The sequence below is a fragment of the Phocoena phocoena genome, chromosome 19 (assembly GCF_963924675.1).
Source record: "Phocoena phocoena chromosome 19, mPhoPho1.1, whole genome shotgun sequence".
In the NCBI taxonomy this organism is placed as follows: Eukaryota; Metazoa; Chordata; class Mammalia; order Artiodactyla; family Phocoenidae; genus Phocoena; species Phocoena phocoena.
Window position 1 is genome coordinate 43719022 of NC_089237.1, and position 25178 is coordinate 43744199.

General features: G+C 36.8%; 1 protein-coding gene across 1 annotated transcript in view; it reads left to right on the plus strand.

The window, feature by feature from the left end:
• Positions 1 to 25178, plus strand: part of NLK (nemo like kinase) — a 146596-nt gene that overhangs the window by 35054 nt on the left and 86364 nt on the right. The gene's annotated exons all lie outside the window — the stretch shown is intronic.

Below are 25178 nucleotides of genomic sequence, written 5' to 3' on the forward strand. Positions count from 1 at the left end.
CTTAAATTATAACTGCTTCTAAGCCTATTAGGCATCTGGCACTGCAAATTAATCTAAAACATTAATCTAGAGATTAAAATCAGGCATCTTGATCAATTTGACGCAGAGAATACTGTTACATTAAACCTTGCATTAGTATGGAGGGAAGTAATAAGATAATGTTTGGAAACTTCAACTTCTTCTTGTCAGTGATGTGTTATTTTTCATTCATACCAGAGATGATAAACGAATTCTAGATTTTCATGTTTTATAACATTAACCTTACATTATGTTACTGACATAGTTCTCTTTCTGTAAGCTTTGAAACAAGATTAATTCTTTTTAACAAATAGAGTCACAGAAAATTCCAGTCTTTCTCAAGCATCCTATAATTTGGATGTATGGAATAGTATTCTTACAAGGATGTTCTACCTTAAAGTATACGTTTGTTATTTAAGCACTGAAAAGAATAAGCAAACAAAGTTGCATTGCATGAAGCTTATTAACGCTTCTATTCATTCAGTCAGCTAAAATTATGAAAGGACTGCTTCAATCCAAGAAGTACTGTACATTTTTTTCGTCCTAGAAAGCATATGTAATTATTTTTGGTAAAGGTAGCTGAATGGGAGTTTAGATCATTGCATATCCAATAGGAAAAGTTAAAATTTACTTACTAGAAGATTTCCTGAAATAACATGCCTTTTTTTTCAAGCATTGAAAAGCATCTCCTTTGATTATATTATAAAATAAATCATGTTACCATTTTAAAAATTAATAGGCTTTATTTTTTAGAGCATTTTAGGTTCACAGCAAAATTAAGTGGGAAGTACAGAGTTCCCAGCTATCCCTTTCAACTCCTCTACCCCCCTCATCCCCCATCCTCCCCCCATCAAGATCCCACGCAAGTGTGGTACATTTGTTACAATTGATAAACCAATTTTGACACTTTATTTAATCACTGAAAATCCATAGTTTACATTAGGGTTCACTCTTTGTGTTGTACATTCTATGGTTTTTGGCCAATGTATAATGACATATCCAACCTTAAAGTATCATACAGAATAGTTTCATTGCCCTAAAAATCTTCTGTGCCCCACATATTCATCCTTCCCTCTCCCCCAACCTGTGTCAATAACTGATCTTCGTACTCTCTCCATAGTTTTGCCTTTTCCAGAATGTTATATAGTTGAAATCATGTAATGTGTAGCCTTTTCATATTGGCTTCTTTCACCTAGTGATATGCATGTAAGGTTCCTTATATTTTTGTGGCTTGATAGCTCATTTCTTTTGAGTGCTGAATAGTATTCCATTGTCTAGATATACCACAGTTTATCCATTCACCTATTTAAGGACATTAAATAGGTTGCCTCTAAGTTTTGGTAATTATGAATAAAGCTGCTCTAAACATTCATATGCAAGATTTTGTGTAGACATAAGTTTTCAGCTCCTTTGGGTAAATACCAAGGAGTACAATTGCTGGATTGTATGATCACGTTACCATTTGAAAAAAGAAATTATATAGAAGAAACCAAAAACCTGCAAAATCTTCCTCTTGGTAGCAAAATTAAACCTGGTTCAGGAAATTGTTGAAGACTTTTTAGGGGTCATTCCAGCTGCAGCATTAGTAAATGTTATCACTGTTGTTATCTCCTTATAGCAGCATTACTGCAGTGTTCTCCTAGTTGGGCTCCTTATGGCAGTTTCACCCACTTTCCATGTTATTTTGTACTCATTTCAGGCTTACTGGAAAATTTAATGAGATGATATGTGTAATGTGCCTAAGTACAGTGCCAGACTCAGAGTAGTTATTAAGTATTTGGTTTGTAGCACCCTATCTCATTCTTTCAGTTGTTTGTTTAAAACGTTTATTCAAAGCCCTAGCATGGCATTAAAGGACCCTTAAAAACCACCCTCAGCCTCTCACCCTAGATTTATTGTACCGTTACAGATTCTTTTCTTGTTATCTCTTGTTTTGGTTTACTTTTAAAAATACATAAAATTTACCATCTTGGCCATTTTTAAATAGTACAGTAATATTAACTATATGCACATTGTTATGTAACAGATTTCTTGAACTCTTCATCTTGCAAAACTGAACCTCTATACCCATTAAGCAACAATCCCTCCCTCACCCAGCACCTGGTAACCATATTCTGCTTTCTGTTTCTATGACTCTGACTACTTCAGATGCCTTATATAAATGGCATCATGCAGTATTTGTCTTTGTGACTGGCTTATTTCACTTAGCGTAGTGTCCTCAATATTCATTCATATTGTGCATATGACAGGGTTTCCTTCTTTTTTAAGGCTGAATAATATTCCATTTTATGTACAGTTGACTCTTGAACAACATGGGTTTGAACTGCACGGGTCCACTTATACACAGATTTTTTTAAAACAAATATAGTACTACACAACCTGCAGTTGGTTGAATCCTTGGATGCAGAGGGCTGACTGCAAAGTTATATGCATGAATGTAGCGTCAACACCCCTAACCTCTGCACTGTCAAGGTTCAACTTGACAACCATATTTTCTTCATCTATTCTTCTCTTGATGGATGGATGCTTGTACCTCTTGGCTGTTGTGAACAGTACTTCAATGAACATGGATGTGCAAATAACCCTTTGAGATCCTGTTTTCCGTTCTTTTGGATATATACCAAGACGTGGGATTGCTGGATCATATGGTGATTCTCTTTAATTTTTTGAGGTACCTCTGTACTGTTTTCCATAGCAGCTGCATCATTTTATATAGTCACCAACAATGCACAAGGGTTCTAGTTTCTCCACATCCTCACTAGCATTTGTTTTTTTGATAGTGGTCATCCTGATGGTGTGAGGTGATATCTCAGTATGGTTTAGCATTTCCCTGAATGATTAGTGATACAGAGCATCTTTTCATATGCTTTTGACCATTTGTATATCACCATTTGTATATCTTTGGAGAAGTGTCTCTTCAAGTCCTTTGCATATTTTTTAATCGAGTTTTTTTTGTTTTGTTTCTGAGTTGTAGGAGTTCTTTGTCAGATATATGGTTTGCAGATTTTCTCCCATTTTGTAGGTTGGCTTTTCACTCTGTTGATTGTTTCCTTTGCTGTGCAGTTTTAAGTTTGATGCAGTCCCATTTGTCTATTTTTATTTTGTCACCTGTGCTTTTGGTTGTCCTATCCAAGAAATCGTTGCCGAATCCAGTATCATGAAGCTTTTTCCCAATGTTTTCTTCTAGGAGTTTTATAGTTTCCAGTCTTAACATTTAGGTTTTTAATCCATTTTGAGTTAATTTTTGCATATGATGTAAGAGTCCAGCTTCATTCTTTTACATGTGGGTATCTAGTTTTCCCAGTATTATGACCTGCAGGTCTGTGGCTTCAGAATGTCTGTGAATCCCTGAAATTGCGTGAAATACTTTGTGCGTGCGTGTGTGTGTGTGACTTTTTAAGATTACCCATTAACTTTCATCCGATTCTAAAAGTGATCCCTAAATACTCACCCCCCACCCCCGACCCCACAAGGCTAGGATTGTGACAGTCTAAAAGAGATCATTAGGGACTTCCCTGGTGGCGCAGTGGTTAAGAATCCGCCTGCCAATGCAGGGGACACAGGTTCGAGCCTTGGTCCGGGAAGATCTCACATGCCTCGGAGCAACTAAGCCCGTGTGCCACAACTACTGAGCCTGTGCTCTAGAGCCCGTGAGCCACAACTACTGAGCCAGTGTGCCATAACTACCGAAGCCTGCATGACACAACTACTGAAGCCCACGCTCCTAGAGCCTGTGCTCCGCAACAAGAGAAGCGACCACAATGAGAAGCCTGCACACCGCAACGAAGAATAAGCCCCCCGCTCACTGCAACTAGAGAAAACCCGCACGCAGCAACGAAGACCCAATGCAGCCAATAAATTTTAAAAAAAGTTTAAAAAATAAAAAAAATAAAAGAGATCATTAAATTATTGGAACATAGCACACTTACGAGTGCAGCATAAGTTCATGCTGCTAATGAAGCAGAGAACCACTGTGAGAAGCACAATGGGGACAGTACCAAGTGTAGCATCCCGCAAGCACTTTAGTTCTTCTGTTAGTTTGTAGCATTTCCTGAACCAAATTGGTAGATCAGCATAGTATACATCTTGCTATATATTTTGAAAGTTTGTTGAAAACAGAAAGCCACACATCCAAATGCTAGAACTAGTTGCTTTTTTAAAATCTTATTTTATTTTTATTTTATTTATGTTTTTAACAGTATGCATTTTATTCAAGGGACTTGATTCCTTGATGTAATCAGTTTTGCTTTTAGAGCTGGATTTTTAAAGAATAAGTGGTAATGATTATTATACATTCTTTGGGGGGGTAATTATAATGCAACATTAAATGAATTTTAAAAATTAGAATGTCCACCCTCCCCCATTGCCCCCCCCCCCCCCCCCCGCAAAAGTAACAAATATAAACCACAGAGAATTGGCCATAGTGTTTTCCATGGTGGGGCAAGATTGAATAAAGCTTACCTTTGAGCTTTATCCTGAAGCCTCTCTTGTTAACCCTTCGCATAGACTGATGATGTGTATGCCGCAGAAGCAAAGGCAGTCAGCTTTTGTGTTGATTTGAAGGTTTCTTTTTAGTCGGGTTTTCATTTGGTACTGACATCTCCAGGCAAATTCTAAGTCCCTAAGCAAATCACCATTCAGGAGCATGTGTTAGGGATGCTTTTATGCCCCTTGTCACTGAAAGCTTGTCAACCACACAAGAGGAAGTGTCCCCCTTCCCCCGAAATTCTTGCTGTTTTTAAAGTAACACTTTAAACAGAAATAGTGCATCTGCAACATACTATGATTGGCTTTTGCTAAGAGGCCCAGACAAAGAAAATAGTTCTCTATGGAATCTTGTATTTTTTAAACACTATTAGCTCTTCAAAAGAAAAGTAAAGGGTGCTAGCATAGCAGATAAAGTTTACTTGGATTACCTGGATTGTAAGAGGATATTTTGGCAAAATGCATCTTTCCAAGTCCCAGATGCCTAATTACAAGTTTCTGCTAATATGTTCATCCAACTTTTATCGTTTCCTTTTGTCCAAAACCAGGATGCCTCCCTGTCCTTGTGAATAGGAAGCTGGGGAAAAGGGTAAGTGGGGTTAGGGAAGCACAACCCTCTGTGTTTCCTGCAGCTCTTCTTATTTTGGGATCAGTTTGGATTGTGAGATGAAATTGAAGAGCAGAATTTAATGTTGACCTCTAAAGTTGATGGTCCAAAAGGGTTTATTTGTCTTCCCTGAAGCCTGTCAATTTTTGAATTGAGTAGAGTGCTTTTTGGCTGTAAAAGCTTTAAAATGCAAACATTGAGGAAATAGCATGTTTGTAGTGACTAAGTAACATAACATATGCAGGTGCACATCTCAGGGTTTTCTTATTTATCCTAAACGTTACACCTAAATAGTCATTTAGAAGGAAATTTTTAACCGTGAAGATGGGTTATACTGTGTAGTTAAATGCAATGGTTTCTATTGTGGCCCCTCCTAAAAGGATTTTGATTGATCATAAAAACTGTATGCAGAGAACTATTTGAAATAATAGTCACGTGGTTTAGAAATAAGCAGAGGAAAAGAACTTCCTTATGATGTATATTAAATCTGCTTTTTCCCATTTCTGTACTATCCCTTGCACTGTCTGATATGTAGAAAATTGTCTTGTGGTAAGTCTTCCATTTGTTTTCAGAGTTATGTGTACCAGTGAAGAGGCTTGATTTCTAGAATCAAGTCTGAAAGCTGATTGAGTGATAGAGCTGGGAACAGAAAGAACTCAACCACCTAACTGCTAATCCAGAAAGGGGCAGTGATGGGGTTAAAGTCTTCCAGGCTTCAGAATTGTCTAGGCTGTGACTTGTCAACAGGACTAAATGTTATGTATCATTGCTTTTTGTATCTTTTGCAGTATTGTGAGTGCTACACAAATAAATTTCAGTGCCCAGTTTGGCAGTAGAATAAGATATATTTAGAGAAGGGAGATAAAACTAGAAACAGAGATTTGAATGTTAGGATAAGAAATTTGGATTTTATTCACTTTTGTTTGTTCAAAGCTTTTGTTTGCCTTAGATGAATATATTAGTTAGATGGTTAGGCTGGATGATATCTAAGATTTTTTTTTAGTACTATGAATTTATAACCCATGATGAGGCCATGTCACCTCTGTGGTGTCAGCTCTAAGAGATTTAGTCATCAGTTCTCAGGTTTATAGCTTAATACAGAGGATGAAGTCATCAAGGAGGAAAGGTTAGAATACTCTGAGAATGACCGCATCAAGGGAGTGATTCCCTCTCTGTATTTCTCCCTTTTTTCTTCTTATAATTTAATTTTAAGGAATCTAGGTGGTTTTTTCTTAGAGTTTACTGAGATTTACTGGTTGCATCCATGTGGTTTAGCATGTTATTCTGTTCTGTTCTGTTCATTAGTAGTTGGATCTAGAGGCTTAATCATGTCCACGTTTTTTTGTTTTTTGGTGTTTTTTCATGGGTGGGCATGACTACTAGATAGTGGTGTGTATTTGACAGGAGACACATACTATTGGGTTGTCTCTCTTTTTTTGATATTAGTAGACATTGATGACTAAAACCTAGGTCCATCGATTTGTTAAGGTTTGCAAAGTAGTGATATTCTAATTCTACCATTTCCTCTTCATTTATTAGCTGAAATATTTCTGTAAAGTGAAGCTTCCTCTTCTCTTTGATTACCTTTTGGTAGGTATAGATTGTATAGGTAGGATTTGTAAAAGTAGGATAAATGCATGATTTGTCCCCTTTATCTGTTTTCAAAATGATGTATTGGTTCACTACCATCGTCCAAAAGTGACCAATTATTAACTTATGGATTTAAACATATTCGATATTTTAATTTTGTAGCAGTTATCTTTATTGATGTACAAATTATACTGTCTTGGCACTGGTCTTCTGAGTCCTTTTGACATAGTCCTGGTAGTTTAGATATGGCAAAATGTTCCAGGCTCATCCTGTACATTTCCTACCCCAGACCTAGAATCAGCCATTTGTCCAGTGTCCTCTGGGCATAAGAGATACTCATTCTTTTGGGGTTGGTCATTGTTTCCAAGGTTTTTTCAGTGGACAGATCTTTTTAAGATAAAATAACATCAGGAGTTTATACTGATACTTCAAATCGAAATTAATTATTTAAACTCTGATCTTACACTTGTATCTCCTTTCTCACATATTGAGAATCCTGGTCTTCAATGGCATGATAGAAGTAAAACATCACATAAGTATGCATTTGTTTCATTCTGTAGTACATACACAGCACTCAGCGTACCAACACCAATGTCATTAATGAAAATGAGTGAAGATTTTTTTTCAGCTTTATTGAGGTATAATTGACAAATAAAATTTTAATTTATTTAAAGTGTACAGTGTGATGATTTGACATGTGAAAGTATTACCACAAATGAGTTAATCAACACATGTATCACCTCTTATATTTATTTATTTAGGGTGAAAACACTAAAGTTCTTTTTTAGCAAATTTCGGTTTTACAATATAGTATTATCAACTGTAGTCGGCATGTTATATATTAGATCATCAGAATTATTTATCTTATAACAGAAAGTTTGTACCTTTTTAGAAAACAGGTTAAGATTACTTAAGCAGCTTTATATTAAAGTATAATTTAATACTGTATGTATAATTTATAATTTAATACATACAACAAACTGTACATATTTAAATTGTACAATATGTTTGATGTATGTATACACTCATGAAACTGTCACCTCAATCAAGATTCTGAACATATTCATCACCACAGAAAGATTCCTTTGTCTCTCTGTAATCATTCCCTTCCATGCCTCCCTACTTTACCCACCCCACCTCCAGGCTTTTGGTCACTATAAATTAGTTTGCATTTGGAAAATAAAATCTATTTGCATAAAATTGAGAATTTTATATAAATGGAATCATATAGAGTGTGCTCTTTTTCATCTGACTCGTTTCACTCAGCATTTTTATTTTGAGATTCATCCATGTTGTTGCACAAATCAATAGGTAATAACTTTTTATTGCTTAGTAGTAATCTGTTGTAGGGATATACCATAGTTTTGGGTTATTTCTAGTTTGGGGCTACTACAAATAAAGCTGCTATGGATATTCATGTCTAAGTCTTTGCATGGACTTACGTTTTCATTTCACCTAGGCATGGAATGGCTAGATGATAAGGTAAGTGTATGTACAACTTTTTTTTTTAATAGTTCAAGAACAATTGAAATTATTTTTTATATATAAATATTTTTTATTTTTGGCTGCATTGGGTCTTCATTGCTGCACGTGGGCTTTCTCTAGTTGCAGCAAGCGGGGGCTACTCTTCGTTGCAGTGCGTGGGCTTCTCATTGTGGTGGCTTCTTGTTGTGGAGCACAGGCTCTAGGCACGTGGGCTTCAGTAGTTGCGGCACGTGGGCTCAGTAGTTGTGGCTCACGGGCTCTAGAGCGCAGGCTCGGTAGTTGTGGCGCACGGGCTTAGTTGCTCCACAGCATGTGGGATCTTCCTGTACTGGGGCAGGAACCCATGTCCCCTGCATTGGCAGGTGGATTCTGAACCACTGTGCCACCAGGGAAGCCCCTGTACAACTTCTTAAGCAGTTTTTCAGAGTGGTTTACCATTTTACGTCTCCAGCAGTGTGAGTTCCAGTTTCTCTACATCCTTGCTGATACTTAGTAGGGTCAGTCTTTTGAATTTTAGATATTTTAATAGGTATGTAGTGGTATCTTACTGTAGTTTTAATTTACATTTTGCTAATGACTAGTGATTTGCCATTTGTATATCTTTTTTGAAGTGTCTGTTCAACTCTCCTCCTATTTTTAAAAAAATTGTTTACTTTTATTGAGTTTTTTTTTTTTGAGTTTTGAGAGTTTTTTTATTCTCAATACAAATCCTTTATTAGCTATATGATTTTCAAATAAGTTCTCCAGGTTGGTGACTTGTCTTTTATTCTCTTAACAGTGTCTTTTGAAGAGCAAAAGTTCTTAATTTTGATGACTTCCAATTTATCAATTTTTAAATATGGAACATGAATACTTTTTTTTTTTTTTTTTTTTTTGTTGCAGTACGCGGGCCTCTCACTGTTGCGGCCCCTCCCGTTGCGGAGCACAGGCTCCGGATGCGCAGGCTCAGCGGCCATGGCTCACGGGCCCAGCCGCTCTGCGGCGTGTGGGATCTTCCCGGACCGGGGCACGAACCCGTGTCCCCTGCATCGGCAGGTGGACGCTCAAACACTGTGCCACCAGGGAAGCCCGGAACATGAATACTTTTTATGACTCCATTTTATTTTTCTGTTTGGCCTTTCACCTATAACTCTTTGCTTTGTTATTTTAGCAGTTACTTTAGGGTTTATACTATACATCTTTAACTCATCACAGAGTACCTTCAGCTGGTGTTATACTACTTTATACATAGCGTAAGAACCTTACAGGAACCTTACAGTAGTCTACTTCCATTTCTCCTTCTAGCCTTTGTGCTATTGGTGTCATATATTTTACTTTTACATATGTTATCGTTGTTTTTTTAAAATTTTTTGTTTGTTTGTTTTTACTTATACATGTTTTAAACCCCACACCACGTTATTTTGCTTTAAACATTGATTATTTTTTAAGGAGATTTAAATAATACTAAAAGGTCTGTTATTATTCCCATGCTCTTCATTCCTTTGTGTAGATCCAGGTTTTTGTCTGGTATCATTTTCCTTCTGCTTAAAGGCTTCCTTTGCCATTACTTACAGTGCAAGTCTCCTGGTGATGAATTCTTTCAGCTTTTGCATGACTGAAAAAGTTTTTATTTCATCTTTGGTTTTGAAAGTTATTTTTGTTGGATTTGAAATTCTAGGGTGACTTTTTTTCATTTAAGTACTTTTAAGATGGTGCTCCAGTGTCTTCCACATGTTGTTGTTTTCATTGAGAAATAGGCTATAATCTTTACCTTTGTTCTCCTGTATGTAATATGTCTATTTTCTGACTGCTTTTAAGATTTTCTCTTTATCAGTGGTTTTAAGCAATACCACCCCCCCCCCAGTTTTATTGAGATATAATTGACATATAGGACTGTATAAGTTTAAGGCATGCAGTACAATAAAGGGAAGAAAAATTTTTTTCCCTGTGATGAGAACTTTTAGGATCTACTCTCTTAGCAACGTTCAAACATACCATAACATACATCAGTGTTAACTGTAGTCATCATGTATATTAGATCCCCAGTATTTATTTATTTATTTAAAAGTTTGTACCTTTTGACCATACCTTCATCCAATTACCCCATGCTCCACCAGTTTTAAACAATTTGATTATTATGTGCCTTGGTATAATTTTCTCGTGCTTGGGGTTCAGTGAATTTCTTGGATCTGTGGGCTTATAGTTTATTCATACAGTAGAATACTATGCTACACATAAAATGAGTGAACTCAATGTAGATGGATATCAACATGGATAAATTTTAAAGTATGAATATCAAGGATTCACACCAGAGTCAGGATGTTGGTTAACTCTGGGTAGGGAGAGAGTGAGGGACGGAGAGTCTTTTGATGCATCTATATAGCATTTCATATTTTAACAAAAGGTATCTGAAGCAGATGTAGCAGATATTTTATCTGGGCAATGAGTACGTGAGTGTCTAATTTCTCTGTTTACATTTGTGTCTGAAATATATTATCACTGATTTGAACAGAGGTCAATATAGTTCTTATAGCTTCCATTTTATTAAATATAAAATAAGTGCTCCCACATAAATCTCATCCACATATTTAGCTATATTTGATAATCTACCAAATAAAATTATTCCCATAGATTCAAGACCTGTTTCCAGTTAGTCTCCTTTAAAAAGTAATGCTCAAAATTTTCATAGCATTCTGTAAAATGAGTGTGTCTATTTTGTGGGACCATTCCTTTTCCTGTTAGGAGACCCTTGTTGATTAACCTTTGAGGTATCCCAAAAGACACATTGCAAGTTTTATGGCATTTAATCCAAGTAAAATAGATCATTACTGGGTAATGTTCCCTTCTTAGCCTTTTATTTTATTTTCTTTTTTTAATAATACACTTGTTATATATCTTCCAAAATAAAAAGCCTTTGTCATGCTGGCATCACATTTTTTTCTCTTGACAACTAGCCTGTCTTCTATGTCCTGAATGTCATTTTAATCATCTTTTGAAATGTTGCCAGGTAGGTGCCCCTTGTTGAACAAGAAAGACCTAGAAATCATTATAACTAACAATATACTTTTTTTTTTTTTTCAATTTTGTTGTTTTGTTTTTTTGGGGGGGTACGCGGGCCTCTCACTGCTGTGGCCTCACCCGTTGCGGAGCACAGGCTCCAGACGCGCAGGCTCAGCGGCCATGGCTCATGGGCCCAGCCGCTCCGCGGCATGTGGCATCTTCCCGGACCGGGGCACGAACCCGTGTCCCCTGTATCGGCAGGCGGACTCTCAACCACTGCGCCACCAGGGAAGCCCACATGTTTTTCTTAAATGTGCTGTCAAAGAGCAAAACCTCTTCGGATTGGTGACATATAGCACCTGCACAGCGGCTTTTTCTTCCCATTTTTAAAGTAAAATGATCCTCTGTCAGGACCAACTTTTCTTTGGTCCTATGCTTCTGGTCTTAATGCCTCAAGATTGGTATGTTGTTTGTAGCTTTAAAAAAGGCGGGGAGGTAAGGAAAGGGAGAATGGAGGGTAAGGGAAAGGGAAGGCTTGTCAGCATTTTTGTCTTGGAAAAAGAATTTAGATAATTGAAATGTAGCATTTAATATGTTAGCAGTTTCAGAAAACTTATAGATACACGTTTCTTTACAACAAATAAAAACCAATCTAGAACACTTTCTCAGTATGTGGTAATTTTTCCATTTTGGTGATATTTATTTTTCTCTTTGGAGGAAACCATAGTTTGCAAAGGAATTTTCTTTTCTTTCTTTCTTTCTTTCTTTTTTATGGTTTTTTTTGGGTTTTTTTTTAGCTTTTTGGCCACTTGTGGGATCTTAGTTCCCCATCCAGGGATTGAACGCCCGCCCCCTGCAGTGGATTCGCAGACCACCAAGGAAGTCCCTGCCAAGGAATTTTCTTTTTCCCATTAACTACATAAATATTTTGGAACAGTATTTTAGGATTTATCTTTCTGTTACTAAGGCTTTTCTATCCTCAAGCTCAGTGAACAATACATATTTTATAAAACTCCTTGTTTTCTAACCAAGTTTACATTAGTAAAGCCTCCCCTTTCAACAAACACCTACTGTGTAACAAGTGGTAGGGAGATAAAGGTGAAACAGACTGCCCTGTCCTTGTGCAGAAACAGCTAAGAAACTAAATGGTTTAATTTTTGTTATACTTTTCCTAATCTACATTTTTGAGAAATGCTGTCTCCCAACTAATGAATGATAACTGTCTGGGAAGGGGTTTGGGAGGAGGTGGGAACATACATTAATGAAACAAAGGACTTTGGTTTCTTTGAAATATTCTTGTGACCAGATGCTGGAAAAATATACAATGGGTTTTTTAAATATAGTTCTGGCTCTGAAATACATACATACTTAATGAAACCAAAATTGAGCACTCCTAAAGTAGGCTGATCTATATATAATAGCATTTCCAAAAGTAGAGCTTTTGTGGGCGGTCCCCATTAATTCTCCCTCCCTGTCCTCACTGCATATTCCCTTAACTTACTCTATAAGCATATCAAGAGGAACGATTTATAATGAAAAGAATTCTGTGAAATGTAATTGTGGTCAAAGGGGTCCTTAGAAGGTATAGAGGGACAGCTTTGTAATTGCTGCTTCATAGACCTTCAGAGTTCAGAGAAAGCTGCCTGGTATAGAAAAAAGAGCACTTTAATCCAATCCCAGTACTGCTATTTATTCTCTGTGACCCAAGGCAAATTTGTTAACTTCTCTGGGCATCAATTTTCCTTTTTGAAAAATGAAGGTAACAATCTTTCCCATGAAAATTGCACATCAAAGGCTCTCACTATTCATTTATTTCATTTGTTCAGCTAATTTATTGATGTTGCACTAGACTCCTTAATGGTTCCTGCTAGTGTTAATAATTGATGAACATTGTGTCAGGCCTTATTCAGCTGTCAGACTGCCAAAGTCAGGGTATGGTTTGCATTAGAACACATTAGAATTTCAACTCAACATCTCCAAAAAGAGAATGACAAGAAAGATTACAAAAAATGACTATTGCTCAGTGACAAGGGTAGCAAAAAGGAGCTGTAATGTTTTTACTAGAAGATGATAGATTTGCAAGTTTTGCCAGTAGCAGTTATATCCTCACCAGATGATACTTCATAACCTCTGAACAAGTAAAATGATTTGTTTTTACTTATGTGAAATGAAATTAAGTTCTCTGAAAAGGCTATAATTTTCCACAAGTCCCTAGGATTTGCTATATAGGGAATGGTTACATTCTTTCTTCAGATTTCTGAACAAATACACCACCAAAACAAATCCAAAAGTAGTTTCGAGCCCAAGTAGTTTGAAAGTTGATGTCAGATTGTTCCTGTCCTGAATCTAAAAGCGAGAACACATTTCAATAAGGCTGCTTTTCTCTTTTGCACCTTTGAAATGACTATCGTGGGTATATTTATAAATAGTGCACTATTAACCCAGCTATAGCCACTTGTCCTTTGCTGGCTAAGTCCAAGGCTTGCATACCAGAAAGGGAAGTAGTCTGGGGAGAGATATATATAGGGAGTTGACAAAGGAGCTACTGATTTGCATCCATGATAATATATAATGTAAAGGTCAGTCGTGAAGAGATTAAATATCTGAAAAAAGATTATTTTAGACATTGACATCTCCTAGGGGTTTGCTGGAAGGGCAAATTACAATGTTTATGATCTGTGAGGGGAAGGGAAGGAGAGACAAAAGCTAATATTTTTATGCAGGTAAAAATGAACAGCTAGTAAAAGTTGGTGTAAGAGTTGAGTCTTTTGGATTACAAAAGTTCAACTCAAACTAGCAAAAAAGATTTGTTGGCTCATATAACCAGACTTCAAGGTGGATAGAAGTAGAACTAGCCTTAGGTGTAAATGAAATGTAAGACTTGAATATTATCAGGATTCTTGTCTCCTTTCTCTTTCTCTGCAGATTGTGATTATTTTCTTGAATTGGTTTCTCCACATGGCAGAGGCAGCTCTCAGTACACATCCTTACAGCTCTTCCTTAATGAAAGAGGAAAAGGGTTAGCTCCACTTTTTCAGTTTCCTAAGAAGTCTTTTTGGATGGTGGAGAATGTGATCTGCTTAGCAGTCTAAGATGAGAAAGAACATTGGGAAGGCACAAGTAATAGCCATCAGCCACCTCAAGTGGAAATTGTTGCTATGTGTACTAGGAGAGGATTGTATTCATGGGAGAAAAGACTGAGTTCTGTATGGTACTGTTAAATGTCACACCGTACTACTGTTGCTGCCTCCTGGTCCTCGTCCTCCTGTTTTATCTCCCTCTCTCCCCAGCAATGCAGTACCCCTCAAACTAGGAGGGTAGTCAACTTAGACAGTCACCTGGACCCTAGGGAAGAGTTTGCTGACCATTCTATTAGACATGGCAGTGCATCTGATTCATTCCATTTCTAACACAGATTAGTAGCTTCTACATGTGATGGAATTATTTTACTTTTTTTTTTCTTCTTCCCCAGACTATAACTGACATAGTTGTGAAAGAAATTTAGAGTTCTTTGGAAAAGATGCATCTGTCTATCCAAGGCTCAATTCTAGAGTCAAGGATCCTATTGCTATTGTGTAATTTCTTAATCTTCAAGGGCTTTATTATAAAGCAAGGTGTCAGTAAAATTCACTTCTTTATCAGGATGTAAAAGTATCATATGATGCCAAATCTGCACTTAAATATAGTGGAAGTGATTATTCCCTTAGGTTTTCTCTCCCCTCTGCTTCCCCTGGATTGCATCAGTCCTTAAAGTTACATTTCAAAATTACATCAATAGTACAGCCAGATGGCATTCTGACACTCACTGTAAGTTTTCTAGGATTTTCTAAAATAGCTGGCTCAGATAGAAATCATCTTCCCTCAAGTATGTTCCTGTCCTTTTCTCTTCATTGTGTGTTTCAACTGTTGCTCTTTTCTTAAAATCATAACACCTGAATGGAGAATTTACTTTTCCAAAATTTCCCATGTTTCTCCATCGAAGTCTCTCTCACAGATGAAATGTAATTGTACATTCATCATGATGCCTTACTTATTAAATAGTGATACTCAAGCAGTTGTCAGCATAAGCATTCTTTTATAGGTCAAGAATATACTTCTTTTGAAAAAGTTGAAAAAGAATGGTAGCTACTTAACTGGTTTCAGAAGAATCTAGTTTAAACAGCATTCTGTGACATGAACACGCTAGCCACTGTACTACAGAAACAAGGCTTAAGTAGCTTCTTGGACTTCCTACTGACTCACTGAAAATAGGAATTGTTGTTGAAGAGGATCACAAAATGCATATGTTCTTGATTCTACTATGTAAAATTATAATTTCACACATGACAAAAAAAGTACAATATAGTTTACTTTTACCCTAGTTTACTTAATTAAGCCTAAAAAAATGTGCTGACCAAAACCTAACAGAACTGTTATTATTGTGACTCACTTGGTGTAGACTTGAGTTTTTGAAAACGAAGTGTTCTTAAATTTTTAAAAATCCTCCTCTAGTATAGCCTCAGGTCTCTGGACCTAAGGAAATATAATCAAAGGAGTACTGAAGGAGGAGAAAATGTCTGTCAACCATTGCACTTGGACCGAGAGGTTACCTTAACTTTAATGTTGGAATCCTGACACCTGGCAAACAAAAGACATGCTTTCAATGGGCCACTGATATGTCAGTTAAAAGCTCCTGTAGATCTTGAAGACACTTCTCTAGTTACTCCCACCTCTATTTCCAAACTGCAGAGAGAAAAGGAAAAATAATATTGAAACATCTTCGTCTTCCTCAATAAAGAAATGAGGCCCTAATAACAATTTACTTTTACAAATCATTAATGTCAGGGAAACAGTTTAAGAAATCCCTTACTATTGGCAGTTAAAGAATCATTTCCTTCTGTTAGAAAATAAGAGGTGCATTCTTCTCCCAGCAGTTGCCTTGTAGGATATATGAATGCAACACTATGGGGTCTAAACAGTGATGTGATGGAGCCTTTCCCTTGTTTCATGCTTTGTTTTGTCTGGCTGTGTCTTAATATGTTGCAGCATCACATCCCATCACCACCATCTCCAGTCACACTTAATGATAGTTTTATTCTTCTTCCACCTGATGGAACTTTGCTTGAGCCAAATGCTTGTATTTCACTTTGGGTTTTTTTGTTTATTTTCTTTGTTTTTTTTTAAATTTAGTTTTTATTTTATATTGGGGTATAGTTGATTTACAATGTTTTGTTAGTTTCAGGTATACAGCAAAGTGATTCAGTTATACATGCATCCATTCTTTTTCAGATTCTTTTCCCATATAGGTTATTACAGAATACTGAGTAGAGTTCCCTGTGCTATACAGTAGGTCCTTGTTGATTATCTATTTTATATATAATAGTGTGTATATGCTAATCCCAAACTCCTAATTTATCCCTCCACCCCCCACCTTTCCCCTTTGGTAACCATAGTTTGTTTTCAAAATCTGTGAGTCTGTGTCTGTTTTGTAAGTAAGTTCATTTGTATCATCTTTTTTAGATTCCACATTGTATTTCACTTTGGTTTGGGATGTAATTTAACTTAAAAATGAGGCACCAAGGTAAAAGGGCCATATTACAAGTTATTTTTATCGTGTAACTTCTGAAGGCAACTGCACAAAAAAAATGTTCATAATGCAAAGATAGTTCAGATAGTTGATTGATTATGGAAAAATTTAAATTTAACTAATGTATAATATTTATAATTGACCATTTCTCCCAAATGTAATTATTTCCTTTATTAAGGAGGTTTAATAAATGAGTTTCATTTCTTGTATATTTGTAAATTTAACTTGTTTTCTTTGATTTGGCATTAAATGAATGAAATTCAAATCTTTATAGTCAAATTTACAAACATATTACATAGGTTATTTACTCTCTTCTTTGAATTAAGATATGCTGAGTTGCAGGGCAAATTTGTTAGGCATAATACTATTTGTTAGGTGGAAATCCAAGTTGTATTTCATTTTTATAAATTAATTATCCTTACTTTGAATATCTGAATCTCATTGGATTGGGAAACTATTTTAAAGTAGGCACAATAAATTATTAGCCTCAAATAACTGTTAGTGTATTTTTCTTTTCTGTTTGAATTACCTGTAGTTGTGGGACTATTAGACATCTTATTTCCTGATGCTGACGTGGTTATATTGATAGATGCTATACATTTTCACTATCTTCAAGTAAGATAACTGACTTTAAATTTTAGCAACTAGGAGACCATTGAAGATATATCACTTTTTAGATTGTGATTCCTGCCTTTGTTAGTCTCCTTGACAGGTTGATAGTGAATGTTCCCTGGGTTTAAAATTCACCAGGATTTATTAAGGATCTTATTCTTTTCTTTCTTTCTTTTTTCTTCTTTAAGTGAATGTTTACAAGATATCCCAGACTAGTCGACAAAGGTTTATTTCTTAACACTTTGCATTTGCCAGTAATTTTTAAAAGCATTGACTGATTTTTAGTATATTAAATCTTCCTTAGAACTAGAAATGGCCAATCCTGCACCTTACCATTTTTCTTTTATAGATAAGGAACTGAGACCCAAGTTATACAAACCTAAAAAGTGTATGCTAGAACCTTCTGTTACTCCTTTGTCCATTACAGGGCAAACTGTAAGTAAATCATTAAAATAACTAATTAAATTTGTGGGTCAAAGCCCTTTTGAAGTGAAATAGTTGCTCATATCAGATCTTTTGTGATAATACTGAGTAAAGTCCAAAGGTTCTTTTTTTCCTTCTTTCCATTAATCGTCGTAAGAATTAGACAGAAAATATGACTTCATCTGCCCAATCTGGGGTAAAAGAGGACAGTAATGATTAATCAGTTTTCTTCTAATGTTAGAAATCTGACTGTTGTGATACTTATAGTCACTTGTTTATACCATAACTCCCACAGGTAGAGGATAAACATTTTTGTGAAAGGTACCAACGTAAAATGCAGTAAAGAAGTATATTTTCATACATCGGGAAGGACACGTATGTTATTGGACACATCATTTTAATTGAATGAATGTTTTATTATTTAACTGATCACCTGTTGTTGGACATACAGGGCTTTATCCCAGTTATTTGTCATCATTATGAAAAGCTTTCCAGTACTATTCTTGTATATAGTCTTATTTAATTTTTATGATTATTTCTGTAGTAAAAATTCCTAGAAAAAGAATTGCTGGGTCAAAAGGTCCACTCATTTTTTAAAGAATTTAGGTGTACAGTGCCAAATTACTTTCAAGAAATGTTGTACTAATTAATGCCTTTCATCATTAGTTATAGTATTTAACCAAGGCAAATGGAGAAAAAACAATAGTTCTTGGTTTCAATGTCATTTCTTTTTCTTTCTTTCTTTCTTTCTTTTTGACTTAAACAACAAATTATTTTTTTAAACATGTATATACTGCAATTTTATTTCAATCACACAAACAAAGTTGGCATGTAGGAAATTTAAATGAAACAGTACTGTAAAAATAGCAGAGAACCAAAAAATCTAAAAAAGGAAATACACCTAAAGCGTGAGAATTCAACATTCATTAGTGTTTCATCTTCAGATTTGATTGACACTTGATGCTTGCAAATTTTGAAACAAACTTTGAGATCATGGTGACTATCATGAAGAGATTTTAGCACCAGCACTAAGATTTGTACATTCAGTTGGTTAGCAATTGACTTGTTAGCCATTTACATAGTGTATAGTACAGATTTGTCACAGGTCAGATCACAGTGGTGAAGGAAAGAAGTACCTTCCTGAAATTAGAGAGGATCCCCTAAACTGCACTCAGCCTAAGACATGCAGGGTGCAAGAGCATGAAAACCATCATAATGATGTGGCTCCAAGGAAGATAGTTTTGTTAAGGAAAATAACCTAAACTTCTATTTCCCATTTTAATTACTGAAATCTCTAACAATGACAAAACTGTCACATAGGACAGTAAATGTATACAGTAATTCAGTCAAACTTCTTGGAAAGAACACATTTAGCAATCTGGGATAATGCAGAATGACAGGAAATATAATGTGATTTAACAGTGGCTCTTTTTGTCATTTTACACGGACATCATGTTAATATTAGACCAAGGCACAAAACGTTTAGTACATAAACCAGTTTCTTTTTTAAGATCTAGCATTGGACTTCCCTGGTGGCGCAGTGGTTAAGAATCTGCCTGCCAGTGCAGGGGACACGGGTTTAAGCCCTGGTTCAGGAAAACCCCACATGCCACAGAGCAACTAAGCCCGTGTGCCACAACTACGGAGCCTGTGCTCTAGAGCCCACGAGCCACAACTGCTGAGCCCGCGTGCCACAACTACTGAAGCCTGCACGCCTAGAGCCCGTGCTCCGCAACAAGAGAAGCCACCGCAATGCGAAGCCCACGCACCACAGCGAAGAGTAGTCCCTGCTCGCTGCCACTAGAGAAAGCCTGCGCACAGCAACAAAGACCCAATGCAGCCAAAAATCAATTAATTAATTAATTAATTTTAAAAAGATCTAGCATTTTTATCGCGGTCTTTTATCTTACGTTGGGCCACTTGTACCCAGTACTCTATCCTACTGTAGACTGTTTAACTTAATCAAAAAATCAAAAGTGATTTCTGACCAGATTTTGGGGGGACATAAACATTTATATCATCAGAGTGTTTGTACTAGTGAAGTGGAGCACCATTTCTTTTGTTTTCTGACTGTGTGTTTTTCTTAAGGTTTCATTTATATATACAGTAAAATACACTCATTTTAATGGTACACTTTGATGAACTTTGATAGTTATATGCATTTGTGCAACCACCATCACAATCAGGACATTAGAATGGATCTCTAACCCTAAAAAGTTTCTTCCCATTCGTTTGCAGTTGGTCCCCTCTCCCACCCGCAACCCCAGGCAACTACTGATCTACTTCCTGTCCCTATAGTTTTGTCTTTTCTAGAGTTTCAAACAAGTGGAATCATATAGTACATAGTCTTTTGTGTTTGACTTCTTTTACCTAGCATAATGTTTTGAGATTCATCATGTTGTTTATTAATATTTCAATTGTTTATAATATCAAGTTGTATTACATATACTATGGATGTACTAAAATTTACCATTCATCACTTGATGGACATTTGGAGTGCACTGAATTTTTGACTGTTATGAATTTCTGTGTACAGGTCTTTACATAGATATATATTTTCATTGTTCTTGGGCAAATACCTAGAGGTAGAATTGCTAGGTCACATGCTAAGTATATGCTTAAGTTTATAAGATACTGCCATAACGCTTTCCAGTGTGTCTGTATATTTTATATTCCCACTAGCAATGTATGAGAGTTCAAGCTGCTCCAAATCCTCACCACCACTCTTTATTGTCAGTCTTGTTTTTTCTCCCTTATGAGCTTATATTTTATTGGAATAGAGAGACATGTCCATAATCACAGTGTAGTGTGGTTAGTGCTAAAAATGTCAGTCTTGTTACGCTTTAGTCATTCTATAGTGAGCGTGTAGTAGAATCTCACTGTGGCTTTAGTTTGCATTTCTTTGACTACTGATGTTGAATTTTGGTTTTCTTGTGCATATTCTCCATCTGCGTATCTTCTCTCTTTTTTTTTGGCTGCGTTGGGTCTTCGTTGCTGTGAGCGGGCTTTCTCTAGTTGCGGCGAGCGGGAGCTACTCTTCGTTGCAGTGTGCGGACTTCTCATTGCGGTGGCTTCTCTTTCTTACGGAGCACAGGCTCTAGGTGCGTGGGCTCCATGGCGCAGGCTCAGTAGTTGTGACTCACGGGCTTAGTTACTCTGTGGCATGTGGAATCTTCCCAGACTAGGGATTGAACCTGTGTCCCCTGCATTGGCAGGCGGACCACTGCGCCACTGGGTAAGTCCCCTGCATATCTTCTTTTATAAAGTGTGCACGTCTTTTGCCCATTTTTAATTGGATTGTTAGACTTTTCACTATGGAAAGAGATATAAATATTCTGGATACAGGCCTTTTGTCAGATGTTTTTAAAAAATTTTCTCCCATTTAGTAGCTTGCCTTTTCATTTTCTCAGCAGTTTCTTTAGAAGAGCAAAAGGGTTTTTTTGTGGTTTTTTGTTTGTTTTTCTTTTCCATTATGGTTTATTACAGGTTATTAATATAGTTCCCTGTGCTATACAATAGGATCTTGTTGTTTATCCATTCTATATATAATAATTTGCATCTGCTAGCCCCAAACTGCCAATCCAGCCCTCCCCTCTCTCCCTTGGCAACCACAAGTCTGTTCTCTATGTCTGCGGATCTGTTTCTATTTCGTAGATAAGTTCATTTGTGTCATATTTTAGATTCCACATATAAGTGATGTCATATGGTATTTGTCTTTCTCCTTCTGACTTACTTTGGAACAGTAATCTCTAGGTCCATCCATGTAGTGGCAAATGGCATTATTTCATTCTTTTTTGTGGCTAATATTCCAATGTGTGTGTGTGTGTGTGTGTGTGTGTGTGTGTGTGTGTGTATCACATCTTTATCCATTCATGTGTCAATGGACATTTAGGTTGCTTCCATGTCTTGGCTATTGTGAATAGTGTGGCAGTGAACGTAGGGGGTGCATGAATCTTTTTGAATTATAGTCTTTTCTGGATATATGCCCAGGAGTAGAATTGCTGGATGATATGGCAACTCTATTTTTAATTTTCTGAAGAATCTCCATACTGTTCTCCATAGTGGCTGCACCAATTTATATTCCCATCAGCAGCATAGGAGGGTTTCCTTTTCTCCACATCCTCTCCAGCATTTGTTATTTGTAGAAGGGCAAAATTTTTTATCTCGATAAAGTTCATTTCATCTTTTTTTAAAAATTTATTTGTTTATATTTGGCTGTGTTGGGTCTTCGTTGCTGCGCGCAGGCTTTCTCTGGTTGCCGCAAGTAGGGGGCTACTCATCGTTGCAGTGCGCAGGCTTCTCATTGCAGTGGCTTCTCTCATTGCGGAGCATGAGCTCTAGGCATGGGGGCTTCAGTAGTTGCAGCACGCGGTAGTTGTGGTGCACGGGCTTAGTTGCTCCGCGGCATGTGGGATCTTCCCAAACCAGGGCTCAAACCCGTGTCCCCTGCATTGGCAAGTGGATTCTTAACCACTGCACCACCGGGGAAGTCCATTTCATCTTTTTTTTTTTTTTTCCTCTTATAGTTTGTGCTTCTTTATGTCCTATTTTAGAAATCTTTGTCTAACTCAGAGTCACAAAAATTTTCTCCTATTATTTTTTTCTGAAAGTTAATAGTTTTAACTCTTATATTTAGGTCTGTGATTAACTTGGAATGAATTTTGTATATAGCGTGAGTTACGGGTCATGCTCATTGTTCCCCATATGGTTATCCCATTGTTCCCCATATGGTTATCCCATTGTTCCAGCACCACTGATTGAAAAACTCTTTCCTTCCATTGAAACTACCTTGGCCTCTCTTTGTTGAAAATCAGTTGACATGTAAGCTTGGGTCTGTTTTGGAGTCTACTCTGTTTTATGTCTGTGTGTCTATCATTATGCCAATACCACACCATCTTGATTTCTGTAGCTTTAAAATAAGTCCCGAAATCAGGTATTGTAAATCCTTAAAATCAGTTGTTGATTTCTTCAAAAAAGATTGCAGAATTTTGATTGGAATTGCATTGAATATAAAGATCAATTTTGGAAGTTTGCTGTTTGAGCAATATTAAGTCCTTGAAGCTGATGAACATGCGTCCATGGACATAGTATATTTTTATTTAAGTTGTCTGTAATTTCCCATTGCAATGTTTTATAGTTCTCAGTGTATAGATCTTGCACATCCTTCATTAAATTTATTCTTATTATTTTTTCATTCTATTTTATTGTAAATGGGGTTGTTTTTTAAATTTTTATCTTCTAATTGTTTATTGATAGTATATAGAAATACACTTGGATTTTGTTTTTTGGTTGGTTTTTTTTTGTTTGTTTGTTTGTTTGTTTTGCGGTACGCGGGCCTCTCACCGCTGCGGCCTCTCCCGTTGCGGAGCACAGGCTCCGGACGCACAGCCTCAGTGGCCATGGCTCACGGGCCCAGCCACTCCGCGGCATGTGGGATCCTCCCGGACCGGGGCACGAACCCGCGTCCCCTGCATCGGCAGGTGGACTCCCAACCACTGCGCCACCAGGGAAGCCCGGATTTTGTTTATTAACTTCATATCCTGGAACTGTGCTACATTAACTTATTAGTTCTAGTAGCTTTGTTGTAGATTCCTTAGTGTTTGATATGTGCGTGAACATGTCATCTATCAATGAGGACAATTTTACTTCTTAAATTCTCGCCCATATACCTTTTATTTATTTTCCCCCTTATTGCATTGGCTAGGTACTCCAGAACACTGTTTAAATGGAAGTGGGGAGAGTGGACATCCTTGCCTTGTTCATGATCTTAGAAAACATTGAGCCTTTCATCATTCTTTTTTTTTTAAAGATTTTTTGATGTGGACCATTTTTAAAGTCTTTATTGAATTTGTTACAATATTGCTTCTGTTTTATGTTTTGGTTTTTTGGCCACAAGGCATGTGGGATCTTAGCTCCTGGCCAGGGATTGAACCTGCACCCCCTGCATTGGAAGGCGAAGTCTTAACTGCTGGACCTCCAGGGAAGTCTCGAGCTTTTTATCGTTGAGTATGATTTTAGCTGTTAGTTTTAATCTGGTTGAGAAAGTTATCTGCCTTTAATTATGAAAGAATATTAAATTTTGTCAAGTGCTTTTTTGGTGTTTATTCAGACAGTTGCGTTCCTTTTCTCCTTTATTCTTATATGTTGAATTGCTTTGATTTGCAGAAGTTAAACTAACCTTGAGTTCCAAGATTAAACCCCACTTGATTGTAATGAATTTTCCTTTGTATATACCATTGGATTCAATTTGTTAACATTTCGTTAAGGATTTTTGCTACTTATGTTTTATGTTCTTGAGGTGGTCTATAATTCTCTTCTGATGTCTCTGTCTGCCTTTTATATTAGGATAATACTGATCTTATAAAATGAATTGAATATTGTTCCTGCCTTCTTTATTTTCTGAAAGAGTTTGTGTAAAATTGGTTTTGTTTCCTTAAACATTTGATAGAATATACCAGGGAAGCCATCTGTGTCTTGAATTTTTCTTAAAGGAAGTTTTTTTTTTTTTTTTTTTTTTTTTTTTTTTTAAGGGATTTTGCCTTTTTTTTTTCAAATTTTATTTATTTATTTGTTTATTTATGGCTGTGTTGGCTCCTCATTTCTGTGCGAGGGCTTTCTCTAGTTGTGGCAAGCGGGGGCCACTCTTCATCGCAGTGCGCGGGCCTCTCACTACCGCGGCCTCTCTTGTTGCGGAGCGCACGCTCCAGACGCGCAGGCTCAGTAATTGTGGCTCACGGAGCTAGTTGCTCCGCGGCATGTGGGAACTTCCCAGATCAGGGCTCTAACCCGTGTCCCCTGCATCGGCAGGCAGATTCTCAACCGCTGCGCCACCAGGGAAGCCCTTAAAGGAAGTTTTAAAAGTATGAATGCAACTTCTTTAGTTGATATAGGGCTATTAAGGTTATCTGTTTCTTCTTGGGTCAATTTTGGTCATTTGTATCTTACAAGAAATTTGTTCATTTCATCTAGGTTGTTAAATTTATTAGCATAAAAAATTTAATAATAGTCCCTTATACTTTTTTCTAATTTTTTTTTGCGGTACGCGGGCCTCTCACTGTTGTGGCCTCTCCCGTTGCGGAGCACAGGCTCTGGACGCGCAGGCTCAGCGGCCATGGCTCACGGGCCTAGCCGCTCCGCGGCATGTGGGATCTTCCCGGACCGGGGCACAAACCCTCATCCCCTGCATCGGCAGGCGGACTCTCAATCACTGCGCCACCAGGGAAGCCCCCCTTATACTTTTAAGAGCTGCAGGCTCTGTAGTGATATACCCATATTAATTTCTGATACTGATAAGTTGTTGCCTCTCATACTTTTTCTTTTTTCTTCTTGATCAGTATTGCCAGAGGCTTAGCAATTTTTATCAGTCTTTTTAAAGAACTAGCTTTTGGTTTCATTAATTTTTGTCTATTATTT